The 14678-nt window shown below is 42.9% G+C and overlaps 1 non-coding gene across 1 annotated transcript; it reads right to left on the bottom strand.

Annotated features, from left to right (window-relative positions):
• Positions 1–5442: 5442 nt before the first annotated feature.
• Positions 5443–5549, bottom strand: LOC143645314 (U6 spliceosomal RNA). Its single transcript, XR_013157038.1, has one exon. It is a non-coding gene; the product is annotated as a U6 spliceosomal RNA (small nuclear RNA).
• Positions 5550–14678: the final 9129 nt, after the last annotated feature.

The following is a 14678-nucleotide window of genomic DNA, read 5'->3' as shown; positions in this document are numbered from 1 at the left end:
GTTTCTGGCAAAAGTTCCCTGGATCCTGTTCCTGGAATTCTCATTGGGAGATCCCACCCATCCTCCAGTCTCCCTTTGCATTCCTGAAACTCTTAAAGGCATAGTACCAAAAAATAAAAACGGATCCATCCCTATATGAACAGACCCTGGATAGGGAGCAAGGTACAACGTGCCATAGGCCTGGCTGCCCAGCTGTCAGCTGAAAAGTTGCAGGTCGAACTCAGGGGAGTTCTATTGAAAGGAAGATAGCCAATAATTACAGATACGGTGATGCTTTCAGAGCCAAGTCATGAGGCTAATGAAATTATATATAAGGAAGTCCTTAAGTTTTTTCAATCACTAGTAGCAGAAACCTTTTCAGCTATAGCTATTGGTCAGAAATCACTAGGACCCAACTCCTATTAGCCCGACCCCCGCTCCCACCTCCAATGAAGATACATTTTATCCTAGGGCAAAGTGGTAAAATCTCCTAATTTCATTTTTGTTGTCCAGGCCTCTACTCATCCCAACCTCTTCTTCCACGGATGGGCTCAGAACTTTTCTTTTCCAATCACCTACCAGAGTGGGAAGGGTTTGAGGCATCTAAGGGACAAGGAAAGAGTTCTGTCCAGGTGTCAGAAGACCTCAGTTTGAATCTGGTCTCTGGAAGAGACACTAGAATACTGAGAATTTTCCACCATGGCACTTCCATATTCTTATCCTCTGTAGCTGTTCTCTCTCATCACACTTCCACACCACACCTTAGCCCCTAACTGCTTCCCCACCTCCTTGGTAAAACCCCAGTTTTCCAAAACAATGCCTGTTCATCCTCCTACTTCCAAGAATCACCTTTGAACTATTTCTCAAATGAGCTGAACCTCAGCTGACCTCAACCTCCTCTTAAAACCTTATAAAAAAATTCTACCTGACTCAGCCTTTTCCCCCAAATTAGAATGCTCTTTCAGAACCTTCTCATACCTGGAATTTTCAAATAAAGTCTTCTGCTAAAGGTGTGCTGATTGATTTTCTTCCACAATTGTCTTGTGTCCTCATTTTGACCCTATGAACCAAGATAAAGTTCAGTGGAGGAAAACTCTGATTGTATTGCAATAAACTTTTGAGTGATGTGGCCAATCCTTTTCTTGATTTTCTACGGTAGGCTTACATTATTTTTATAATGAACTATGCATTTAACACTAATGAAGCCTAAAAAGTTAGTGGAGTGTTGAGTTGGTCTGAAGGGAATGTAATGGAAGCCTCAGTTGCAACACAAGTCCTCAGGCTGCTTCTAGGGCTGCTACTGCCCCAATCTCTGTGGGGTGGAGCCCAAAAAGCTTGGCCTCAAAGCCCTTCAGCCCAGGCCTGGCAGGGACCCTTGTCCTGTCTGCCAGTGATTCAGGCCCCACACCTCTCTCACTGAAGTCACAGCTTCATGGGAACAAATCCAGCCTCTCTGCTCCAATTGATCATATCTGGTCTTAATTGGAGAATTTTACTCTTTGTAATCCCAAACAGATCTGGCCAGCCCCACAGCCGGCATCCCTAACTGGTTAGGAAAGATGAGTCACAGGGCAGACATGGAGTGGAAACCATTAGGTTTTTGTGACGAATGATTTCATAAAGAAATATCAAACTTGTTTTGGAGATAGTCATAGCTTTGACCAACCTACAGTGGCCAGGTGTGGCTATCTTTACTCAGAAGAGGCCTTACTCAATGATTGCTGTAGTAGAAAAGATGAAAAAGATGCCTTGCTGCATCTTAGCTGACAGTTGGGAGAAAATCATCTGCTTTGCTCTGTTGTTTTCCTTACATTTAACCTCTGGCCTTGACCCTGGCTATAAGCTAGTGAGGACAGTGACCAAGCACCATTACCTTGTATTTCTCCTCTACAAGTACGGGATCTTTCTGCTTTTGCCCCACCTTCCTGAGAGAGGAACTTAAGCCCTATGATAACCACTGCTACTTGCTTAGTGTAGTTAAATCCAAGTCACTAGTCCTTGATCTGGAAGCCCAGCCCTGAGTTGACTATTTTCCCAAGGTGATCAGTTAGAATGAGATATAACAATCCAGCCCAACTGCCCAATCAACGATGATCTTCACTGGTAGCTCCTTTTGCTTCTGTACCTCCATATATTAACTGGCTCCCTGATTTCTAGAGCCTTCTCTGGTCCTAGCACATGCCATTCTGCTGAGAGGTGCTGGCTGACTCTAGGAAAGTCTGTGAGGGGGGAACACTCTGCCTTCCAGGGAAGGCAGAGCCCAATTCACCACAGATTCCCATCTTGGGTAGTAAAATCCATCATTCGATATGAATAGCATGTCTCCTTCTTTTCTTTTTCTTTTCCTTTCCCCTGTCTTTTTTCCCTTTATTTTTTGTTCTCCATCCCTGCCTTGCCTAATAGCTATTTGCTATAACATCATCCTCAAATCTTCCAACTCTTTACAAGTAATTGCATTTTCTCCTGCATGAGTGATTACAGCAGCCTCTAATTCCCTATCTATGTCTCTTTAGATAAAACATTAGCTGATTTTATGCCAAAATGAAAGCTCTTTACTATGTGACCTCAGCCAACCCTGCTTCATCTCTTTCCATCCCCCACATTTAACCTACCCATGAACCACATATAGTTGTTCCCAAACGCTCTAAGAAATTTAAAACCAATGAGCCCCTTGCTTGTGCAGGTAGCCTAGCCTATATTATTCTCCCTTCTGTAACTAGTAAACCCTTATCTTTCAAGTCTACAAGCTACCTCCTCACCCCCATCCCAGGCAGAATCTCTCTCATCTGTTTCCATAACACTTTGAAGTCTGAATTTGGGGAATCTGAGGGGAAGGCTCACTGAGCACTGGTGCCCTGATGGAGAGGTGTGGGCTGGCTGCCTCAGTGGCAGTGGAGTGGAAGGAGGGATAGGAGAGAGGTGGCACTATCTGAGTTGCAGAAGAGGCAGCATGGAGACAAATGGGGAGAGATTCCAGTGGGGTTTCTAGTATATTCTTGGCAAGAAGGAAAATGAAATGGGATCTTTGGGATTATACTATGATTTAGCCAGTCTTAAATTCTGAGCTCCAAAGCCTATTTCCCCCTCCCTACTGAACATTTCCACTTGGATATAGAAGGAGATATCTAAAAGTTGGCCTGTTTCTATTTATCTTTCTACTCACATTTCCTTCTGTAGTCTTCATCTCAATAACAGTACCTTCTACTTACTTAACAATGCAGAAATAAAGGAATCAATTTAGGCTTCTTCTTTACTTTTATTCTTATTTTTAGAGTGTCAATTAATCATTCACCAAGACCTGTTAATTTTATCACCTAAATATAGAATCTTTTATCCCACTGCTCCTTCACTTTAGGACTTCTTCATTTCCTACTTTTTAAAATTTATTTAACAAAAATCTGTGAGTGCCTGCTATATTCTCTGTACTGGACTGTACATTAGGGATACAATGAAGACACAGAGGATGTCATCTAACAGAGGACACAATCACAAGGACACATAATTATAGTGAGTTATATTTATTTTAATTAGGCAGTGAGTGATGGGGTAGTAGTGGACATCATGACAACACAGAGGTGGGGTATTTGGGCTCAGGAAATCAGGAAAGACTTTGCCGAAGAGGTAACATTTCAGCTGAGACAAGAAGGAGGAATTCGCCCTATGAAGTAAATAGAGGGGAGGAGAGGTGCTCAGAGAGAGCATAGTGGAATAGGTCAGTTGATAAACATTCTGCATGAACTTTCTATGAGTGAGCAATAGGGCTGGGAGGATGCCATAGGTTGGGCTCCCCAGGACACAGGTGCTGAGACCAATTTGCACATGACAAATATCCTGGGGTATGCTCTCTGGAATAACACGTGTGAGGAGACATGATTGGGTAAAGAAAGAAGTTAAACTGCAATGCAATCGCACAGAGGCCTCAACGATCCCCAGCAAGCCCTGGAGCTAGGAGGGCCCTTCAATATGTATCCCAAATTGAGGCACAGTGACAGGGCCTCGATCCTGCATCAAGCAGTCCCTGCCTAAGGCTGCTCCCGAGGAGGGAGGGTATATACTCTTGGGCAAGGCAGTTTCTTGGCTGAGGGCAATGCCTGGAGAGGGACTCAGCTGTGAGTTATTAGCAGGAACATTCCCACAGCTGAGGGAATGAGTAACCTTGTTCTAAAGGGGAGGTTTGCACAGCATAGCACAACATCCACCTCAGTAGGATAAGCAGAGGCCAGACCTTGCCGAGTTTATAGGACATGTCAAACAATTAAGGTGCTGTGGTAACAACAGTGAGAGAACAATTGAGGAGTTTCAAGTAGGTGAGTAACATAAGTAGATTTGTATTTTAGAGAGAACTTTCAAAGGCCAGGTGAAGGATGGTTTGGTGGGGTACAGATTAAATTCAAGGTAGGAGATGGGTGCAGAGGCTGTTACAGTGATTTGGGGAGAGATGCTGAGGGCCGTAACTAGGGCAGTGCCAGTGGAGAGAGCCCTGACTGATGTCTTCAAGAAATACTGAGGATGTAGAACTGAGAGAACTTGGTTACTGATTGACTGAGGGAAAGATGGGGAGGAGCCAAGGCTGATGGTCAGATCCCTGCATTGTTTGCAACAGCCTCCATGAGGACCCATTTGAGTCCACCATCCACACTGCAGCCAGGTGAAAGAGACAACATGCAAACCCCATTGTGTGACTCCCCTGCTCAGAGCCTTGATGGTCTGCCAGTTCCTCCCCAGTGAAGTTCAAATTCTCAGGCTCAGGGAGGGCTTCACCAGTGAGTTACACTTAAGATAAGATCTAAAGCACAAGTGAAAGGGAGGCCAAAGGGTGGGTGTGTGTATGGGGCACCTTCCCAGCAGAGGGGGTCAGCATACAGACGGTCCTTTAAATGAACCTCTGGTCTCAAAATAAGCCATGACTTTTCTGGACCCAGTCTCTGCTACCTTACTTGCTTTTGCCATTGGTCTCCCACTCAACTCCTGTTACCTTGTTGGGACATCATGCCCTTGACTAGAATAACTCCTATTGGCATCTCTCCTCTTGGTCTGGGCTCGTATCTGCCTCCAGAACTTGCCCTCATCTCCATTATGCTCTCCTCTACTTTGCATCTACGGCGCACCACCTCTCTGAAAGACTTGGGATTTCTTATGGATGCATGCAAACATTCCAGCTCCATTACAGGCACCTTCTTAACGTATTTTAGCATAGAGCCCAAATCTCATATTATTTTGAGGGGTTGCTAGTCCTTAGCTACCTGAGACAGTCACTAGGGTTCCAACTAATCCCACATACCTATGAAGATGGAGCTCTAAGAAATATCAGATATTTAAGTCATGCTATGTACATGACACCTCATTTTTCTATCATTGCTGGGGAATGAGATACTCTTCATTGAAAAAAAGTTTAGAAAACGCAAGTTTTCTCTTCCCTTGGAAAATGCCAAAAACTTTTTTTAAGCTTAAATTTTTTTTTTTTTAAATATGGAACGCTTCATGAATTTGCGTGTCATCCTTGCACAGGGGCCATGCTAGTCTTCTCCGTATCGTTCCAATTTTAGTATATGTGCTGCCGAAGCGAGCACTAAGCTTAAATATTTTTACGGAAATCTTCCCAAATGTATTTCAAACTTATTTACTTTTTCTAAAGCCAGTTTATTATTTTCTTAACAACTTAAGATTATCATTATGAACATTAGTTATTGTATCACGTACCGGGATCTTTCAGAGAATAAGGTATGCAGAGATGTTTGCCTTGTATTTCTGGGTATGGACAGCTAGGGATTTTTAGTTCCTGGGTTTGTTTTATATTTTATCTGACTCTCTCCCTTCTCTCTGTTTCTGTCCAACCCTTTAAATAAAACAAGATCTTTCTCATACTGGTACCTTCATAGCATGTGAAATAGCCCCATGTGGGCTTAGGTTTAGGCTTAGGCTTCGGAAATTATTCAAGGCTGCCTCCTATTTTGCTTGCTCAGCTGCTCTGTCTCCCCACCTACTGATTTCATGACCTGTTTCAGTAAATTGTCCTGGATCTACTCTGTAATAGGATCTATGGCTGGGTTTGGGCTCATTATCCTGATTTCAATAATCAGTATTCTTCCAAACCATGACTCCTGGACTTTGCCTTCCAAGTTCATGAGCCTTAGCTGTGGTTAGAGGGTACCCCACCCCTACGACCTCAGGAAAGCCCTGTGGGAGCTACCCAGACAGGCAAGAGTGGATGCTGGACTATATCCTGTGTTAGAAAGCTCACTCTGTTCTCTACATGTCTGACTTCTGCCCCAACATCCTGCAGGACTCTCCACAGGAGTGGACTTGCCCCAAAGGAAGAACAGAATTTTGACAGGCAGAGAAGATTGGGAAAGACTTTTCAGGCTTTGTGTGTCATCATGTTTCCTCCTAGGCTGCAAAGAATTCCTTTTTCATGTATACTCAACATTTTAAAATCACAGGGAATAGCAGAGATCTTTCCACATTTCAAGGGAATTTCCACTTTTCCATCTTTCTTTCTATCTTTTCCCCACTCCAGAGAGATAGTAAAAGATAACCCTCGTCCCTCCAATCTCTATGGCAGGGAGGACTTTGCAAGTATAATCAAACCTCACACATTCAGACCACTGGGGGTGAAAGAGAGGGCACTGGATGAAGAGGGGCTAGCTTGAAGTACTGAATTCATTGTAAGAAGTTTCAGGGTTAGTACCTTTTAGCACATAGGAAAAGCAGAGCTAGAGTCCTTAGGGAACTGGTTTTAGTGATAGAAAATATGATCAAAATAAGTATGTCAAGTTATTGCTACATGTCTTTACAGAAGTCTTCAGGCAATGTGCTGGGGAAATGAGAGGACACACCCTTGTCCCCCTCCCCACACACATGCATACAAACACGCACACACACAATTACAGGACAGTATAAGAGAATCCACTTGTGAGGGTCGGGGTTGTTTGTATGTGAGAGGTGCTCAGGGAACTTGAGACAGCCTCCCTTAATATTCTCTGAGATGTTTTTTATTAATTAGCCTCTCTCATCTTTTCAATCTTTGATTGTATGGAAGGGAAGGAGTGGAGAGTGAGGGAGTAAGAGAGTGGTCTGTGGGATTTCATAGGGATTAAATGCTATTTCAGGAAGTAATAAAAAGAATATTGTAGGAAGGATTTAAATTAGATTTTAAGAAGAAATTTCTGACTGAGAATTTTGGGGGAAGAAATCATTGACGCAAGCTGATGTTTTTCTTTTGGATAATGCAATTTTGGAGGAATCACATTAAAATCTTTAGAGATTTGTGTTAGAATCTAGAGAGTCGGATGGGGGGGGGGGGCTCCTGGAAGGCTCATAAAACTAACCAAAAATGACAGTTATATGTGAATGCTTATGATATTGCCAATCATCATCAGATATACTTTTAGATGCCTTCTGTCCAACTGTCCTCTTTGCTGTGATTCACCAACTTTCCCATTTATCATGATGTTTACATGAGTGAGAAGTTTCTAAGATGCCCTCTTCACCCTCATTCACCTCTTCTTTCCCTCTGCCCTCACTCTTGGCCTGAGTTTTCTCAATTCTGCACATTTTTCCCCAATTACCCCACACTTTGTTGAAAATGCCTTCTGACTAGAATCGTCTCAAGTTGCCCCTGGCTGAGGTGACGCTCTTCCATATCTTTTCACAGCTCCCAGGATGGGAACACTTTCTTTCCCAGCATCACAGCCTTCCTCTGCTCTTAGATATAAAACCCATGTGAACCAGCTCCCAGAATGCTTAGATCTCTAAACCTCTCATTGCAATCATTCAGCTTTGGCTTTTGAAATCCTCCTGGGCAGTTTCCTATGAACTGATTCTTCCTGGAAGACAAGAGTCTGGTCCTGGCTGGTACTATTCATCTGCTAGACAAGCCAGGTGTGGCTGATTGGGCTCAGGTGCCCATGCTAACTCTAAGCTCCTTCAGCAACTAGTAGCTTCCTGTCTGAAATCTTGCCTATGGTCACACAGCTCATAGAGGGCTTGGGAGTGGAGGGTGGGTGGACTGGGTAAAAGGGTTAATTAATGAGAGCCACTGATGATGGTGGGATGTTGATTAGTGACCTATGGTGGAAAGTGCGGCTACCCCTGGAGAAGGCTTGCTCATCCAGGAGATGACATTACTTCAACTAGGTGGTCACCTGCACAGGGCTATTTCTTATGTTGGCCCCAGGGGCAGGGATGGTTGGCATGTGTGGGAAAGCTGGGTCTCACACAGATTCTGTGTCTCCTCCAGCATAGGACCCACTGTGGTCTCTGCTGCATCAGATCCCAAAGGATGCCTCTATGAAAATTTAGTCCATTGGGAACAGAGCCTCAGAACTTAAGGCCAAAGTGCAACCTGTTGTCTCCAGAGAGTGCCTCTTTGGTGATCTCAGTTCGGAGTCCATGGCCCAAATATTGGGTCAGTTTTGTGCCAACTATTTGTTTGGAGCCTTTAGTTACCAGAAGGCAGACCCATTTCAGGCATTATCTTATTATGGCTGCAGTGGTAGTCTCCCTATTCTCCCTTCTTTCCTATGAATCTGATTGTTATTCTTGACTGGGAATGGATAGGATGGACTGGGTGCCTTTATTTTCAAAAGCACAGCCTGAGGTACAAGGATTACCTGTTCTTCCAGTCAAGAGCATCCGGCCCTAGAATCACAACTCAAACTTCCCACGGGCCTGGTGGGAACGTAACGCTGACTGGTGTGAGCCATGCAGGTTGGAGTAAGAAGGTTCCTGCTCTTGGTGCTCCCAGACATCTCTCTTGATGTTATCAGGAGCACTCAGCTGAGTGGCAGGAATGGTGGACAAACTAATGAAATTCTGGTATCAAGATTTCTATCACATGAGCCGGGACCCAGCATCAAGGGATTGAGAAAGCCTTCTTGACCAAAAGGGGGAAGAGAGAAATGAGACAAAATAAAGTTTCAGTGGCTTAGAGGTTTCAGACAGAGTCAAGAGGTGTGCTGGTTTGAAAGGAAGTATGCTCCCTAGAAAAGCCATGTTTTGATCAAAATCCCATTTCATAAAGGTGGAGTAGTCCCTATTCAATACTGTATGCTTGAAACTATAATCAGATCATCTCCCTGGATGATGTGATTTAGTCAAGAGTGGCTGTTAAACTGGATTAGGTGATGACATGTCTGCACCCATTTGGGTGGGTCTTGATTGGTTTATTGGAGTCCTATAAAAGAGGAAAGATTTTGGAGAATGGGAGATTCAGAGAGAGCAGAACGATGTAGCCACAAGACGCAGAGTCCACCAGCCAGCGACCTTTGGAGATGAAGAAGGGAAATGCCTCCCAGGGAGCTTCATGAAACAGGAAGCCAGGAGAAGAAGCTAGCAGATGATGCCATGTTCGCCATGTGCCCTTCCAGATGAGAGAGAAAAACCCTGAACATGTTCACCATGTGCCTTTCCAGATGAGAGAGAAACTCTGACTGTGCTTGCCATGTGCCTTCTCACTTGAGAGAGAAACCCTGAACTTCATCGGTCTTCTTGAACCAAGGTGTCTTTCCGTGGATGCCTTAAATTGGACATTTCTATTGACTTGTTGTAATTGGGACATTTTCTCAGTCTTAGAACTGTAAACTAGCAACTTATTAAATTTCCCCTTTTAAAAGCCATTCTGTTTCTGGTATATCGCATTCTGGCAGCTAGCAAACTAAAACAGGAGGTTATCCTGGAAGTTATTCTTAGGCATTATATAGATATTACCTTTTTAGGTTATGGTGTATTAGAGAGGCTGGAGGGAAGTACCTGAAACTGTTGAGCTGTGCTCCAGTAGTCTTGTTTCTTGAAGATGATTGTATGACTATATAGCTTTTACAATGTGACCGAGTGATTGTGAAAACCTTGGGTCTGATGCTCCTTTTATCCAGTGTATAGATAGATGAGTAAAAAATATGGATAATAAATAAATAAATAATAGGGATGCTAAGGGGTAAAATAAATTGGACAGATTGCAATGCTAGTGGTCAATGAAAGGGAAGGGTAAAGGGTATGGGATGTATGAGGTACACATATATATATATGTGATATATATATATATATTCACAAATCTCCACACACATATAGTCCACAATATATATATATATATATACATATAATTTTTACCATAGACCTGGGCAAGGGAGTACAGACTGCTTGCTTGAAAACGCTGTCTTGTAAGAAAGCAGCTCTGTATCCTCCCTCTTTCTTGACTATGAACCAACCACACGGACTTCTCTTCTATTTTCCATCTTACACTTACTTTGTTAAGAAGCCCTCTTTCTAGGGGGTTTTCTTTAGCTCTTCCCTCTTCCCTCTTGCCAACTCACTTACAGGACTATGATGAGCTCTTTGGGACATAATGAGAGAAACTGTATTGGTGTTAAATTCAAAATGACATTTCCTCTGCTAGTCATTAAAATGGTTTTCAGGAAATTCTCAAAATCAAATTAATTTCAGATGACTTGAAAAGGGAACTGCAAATCACTGGAGGGTGTAGGGAGAGTGTGAATAATCTCTGGAATTAATAAAACCCCACTTCCAGAATTGGCCTGCACTTGGTTGCTGGGCAGTATGTATCTAGGATTGCCTATACCAGTAACAGCCTCCCCAGTGTCAGGCACAAGCAGTTTCCTAGACTCAGACACACAGACACAGAGGTAGAAGAGCACAGAACACATCGGGCCAACCCTCTGTCATGTGAGAAGAAAATGGGGTCTACAGAGACAGCCTCAGCATCAGAGGCAGATCAGACCTCTGGGCCCCAGCCCCAGCCCATGGCTCCAACCACAACTCAGGGATGCTGTTGTTCTTTGCTCAGTACTTGTCAGGCTATTAAGCCAGTTGCAAACATATGAATGGTAGCCTCTTAATAGGAATGGGCAGCCCAGAGAAACCCAACATATTGATGCTTTAGTCTTCGACATGATCCTTTTTAGAACACACATCTCATGGCCCTGGAGAGGCAGTCACCCCTAGTGATGTATTTTCTGGTCAGAGACCAGGGTATGGAGTTACCATGTAGGATATTGCATAAAATGAGAGGGGAAAACTGTCATTACTGAGGGTCATACTAGAAAAGGAGAGAGGAGGGCAGGCCATGGTGGCTCAGCAGGCAGAGTTCTCACCTGCCATTCCAGAGACTCAGATTCGATTCCCAGTGCCTGCCCATGCAAAAAAAAAAAAAAAAAAAAAAAGGAGAGAGGAGGCTTCTGAGAGAACTAGGCTAACTATTGGGTAGCATGCTGATTTGAAAGGATGCCTTAATCCTGATCCATCTTGTGGGAACAACCCTTTCTATTAATCCCTATTCAGTATGTGTGCTAGCAACTTGATTAGATTAATTCCATGGAGATGTGATTCACCCAATTGTGGGTACTAATCTTTCATTAGAGGGAGATGTGAGACCACCCATTCTAGGTGGGTCTTGATTAGTTTGCTGGACTCCTTTAAAAGAGGAAGCATTTTGGAGAGAGCAGATCCATGAAAGCCACAAGAACTACCAGAGCCCACACAGCCAGAAACCTTTCGAGATGAAGAAAGAATACACCCTCGGCGAGCTTCATGAAATAAGAAGCTTGGAGAGAAAGTTAGCAGATATCTCCATGTTCACCATGCACCTTTCCAGTTGAGAGAGAGACCCTGAACTTCATTGGCCTTTCTTGAGTGAAGGTAACCCCTTGTTGGTGCCTTAATTTGGACATTTTTATGGACTTGATTTAATTGGGGCGTTTTCATGGCCTTAGTACTATAAACGTGCAACTTAATAAATTTCCCTTTTCAAAAGTCGTTCCATTTCTGGTATGTCTTATTCCAGCAGCTAGCAAACTGGAATAGGTGGGCTCAGACATTTGAAGCCCTGCCATCTCTGACAGGTACAAGCAGCATTTTCTGTAAGAGCCAGAGAACCTCTCACTGCAAAGAGATGTACAAAGTCATGTCTCTCAGCTCTGAATGGAGTCATGTTCTCCTCAATCATTTTCCTCTGCTTAGGGGGGCATGATGCTCCTGCATAATAATCGCATACATCCTGGTGCGTGAGGATGAGTACAGTGGCCTGGGGATATCTAGGACCATGAGGTAAAATCAGTGAGAGGCTGGGTAAAGGCAGGAAATTCTAAGCAAGGGCCTCTCATAGCCATATTTCTGTTATGTGTTTGAGTACCTTGGGTATTGCCAAAGTCCTCTTAAGCCCCGAAAAGTGGAAGTCAAGTACAGCTACAGGTGCTGTGTTATTTCTCTGAGATAATCTTGTGATCTGATGGCACTAAGCACTAATAAAGGGCTGGGCCAGGACCCCCAATGGCCAGGATTGCTGCAGGAAGATGAAGCTGGGGGGTCACAGAGTTGGTCAGTGGCAGAGAAAGTTCTTAGCCCTACCAGGGGGCAAGGCTTTTTCCAATAATCACTCTCCTTGGAGTTAACTGGTTTGAGTTCTTTCTGCATTTTCTAGGGGTTAGCTCGTCTCCACTACTACTTCTGTCTACCAGAGTAAAGCAAATGGTTATGATTAGAACCCAAAGCAGCAAGATCCTGCATTAGAAGTTTTAAATGTTTAATCTTCCTACTCAGTCCTTAACGCCTATATAATTACAGCTTCAAGCCTGAAATTTGCCTTTCCCAAACGAGTGGTATACTTTGCTCCCTGGAGTCAAAGAAAGTCATGAATTGAAGGTAGGTGGGAAAATCTTTCTTCATTTATATAATCATCTTCTCCATGGATACATCAGAAGACCTGAAGTTCTCTGCTGAGGTTTCCTGAGCCTGATTTCTTTCAAGCCAGAAAGAATACTGTGGGTGCAGTTGGTCCCACTTAGGATTTATGCATGGGAATCCCTTTAGGAGGGCAATTGCTGGCAGCTACTGACACGTGGGCTTGGAAATGGACATGATGGACCCATTCAGCCAAATGTAAACATTGGATCTACCAGATATAATAAGCATGTGAGCAACTTACTATATTTTTATAGGACTCTTTAAAGTCACAGATATACCCCTTGGGTTTCCTTTGAGTCCACTGTTTACATATTTAAAATTTCCATATTTTTTTCCTCTAAGAACAGGAAACTTTAATATGAAGAAAAAAAAGGGAAGTTGCATTTGGTCACACATATATAATGGTCATCCTTATTCGTACTCGGTTTGGTGACCGTGGATGCATTCTACTTTGCTTTGCTTATTGGAGGAAAATAAAATGAATACCTTTCAAAGAGGAGATATCAAAACCAAATGGCAGTTGCTGCCCAAATGGCATTGTCTTGACCTAGAACCCCCAGAGGGGTTTCCTAGGCTGCTAAGTGGACTGCGACAGTAAAGAATGAGTCTCACAGGCTAGGGAGGGCAAGCCATTGCTAATACACTAGTGAAAGCCAAAGGATCCTCTGCAGCAAGTCAGACAAGTAAGTAACTTCAACTCGCAATCCATCTGGGACCAGCTGCACATAACACACAAATGTCACTGGCCCCTCAATGTGGATTTCAAGCGTGGAAAACACTGGAAGGCAAAGTTTAAATGTCTTTCAAAACCTATCAATGCTGTTCAAAATGGTGTGACATTTTTGCAGAGAACACAATAAAGCAAATATATATTTTTAAAAAATATTTACTTTGGTTGAAATACTTTCAACCCCAGGTGTTCTAATTCAGAAAATAGCATACTGCTGTTTCTCTTCCTTTTTTTATGTGGTGGTCAAAATACCTCTTGGTCATGCTTTCTGTGTCGACTTCTTTTTTTGCTCATGTTTTCTAGTTTTCTTTTAAGGTAAGGATTGTTTAAAAGCTTTATTTTGGACTTAAAATTTGCTTCTAAATTTTTTCAAGGAGAAAATATGTATCATTTTAAAAATGGGATAAGTTCAATATGGAATGAAAGTAAAACTTGTTTCTGGAAGGTTTATATAGTTCATATAATCATTTCTGAAGCCTGAATATGTATCATCAGACATTTGAAGACATTATTTTATTTCATTATTCTCTGAAATCTTTTAGTTTGATAAATTTGAGAAATTGCCTTTCTTTGATGAATTCAAATTTGGATGCTGTCACCATACAAAAATCGACTTTTTCTAAATGATTTTTTAGGAGTAAGTCAGTGTCTTGGATATGATGTTCACTTGGTAGGAAAAACCATCAATATTCTTATGTCAAATGCTGGTTTGATAACTGTAATGTAATGGCTAATTATTGGAATAATAATGACAACAAATTTAGTATTGAGCCATGATGAAATGAACTTTTTTTTTTTTTTAACTATCTTTACTGTTTGGAATTAAAAGCTGAGTTTTTGAAAAATAGGGAATATCATGAAAACTATACCATAGATTGTAAACCATCAAATGCAATGTTAATTGGTTTGGCAACACTCATCCAGCCTTCATGGAGAAATCTACCTTTTGATGGAATTTAAAGACTCAGTAGCAATGACTTCACAGGAAAGTGTCTCTGGCCCAGGATGCTTTGGCCTGTTCCTCCCCTTTCCTATTAGAAGATGCCATGCGAGGAGTCAGCAGTTGGGGAAAGTTTGGTATTTGCCTGTGGATCAGCTGGGTGGGGGGTGGGGGTGGGGAGGGGGAAGCCTGATGCCACTGAGGATTAACAAGGAGACTAGACTGCAGGGCTTGCTCCCAAACCTCTGAGCCTTGGGGACCATCTTCAATCTTGGTTCTTAATCCTTACTTGGCCCAGAGCTCCTGGACACATGTGGGAGAACACCCAGGGAG

The sequence above is a fragment of the Tamandua tetradactyla genome, chromosome 8 (assembly GCF_023851605.1).
Source record: "Tamandua tetradactyla isolate mTamTet1 chromosome 8, mTamTet1.pri, whole genome shotgun sequence".
Lineage (NCBI taxonomy): Eukaryota > Metazoa > Chordata > Mammalia > Pilosa > Myrmecophagidae > Tamandua > Tamandua tetradactyla.
This window is presented reverse-complemented; position numbering and strand designations above follow the sequence as displayed.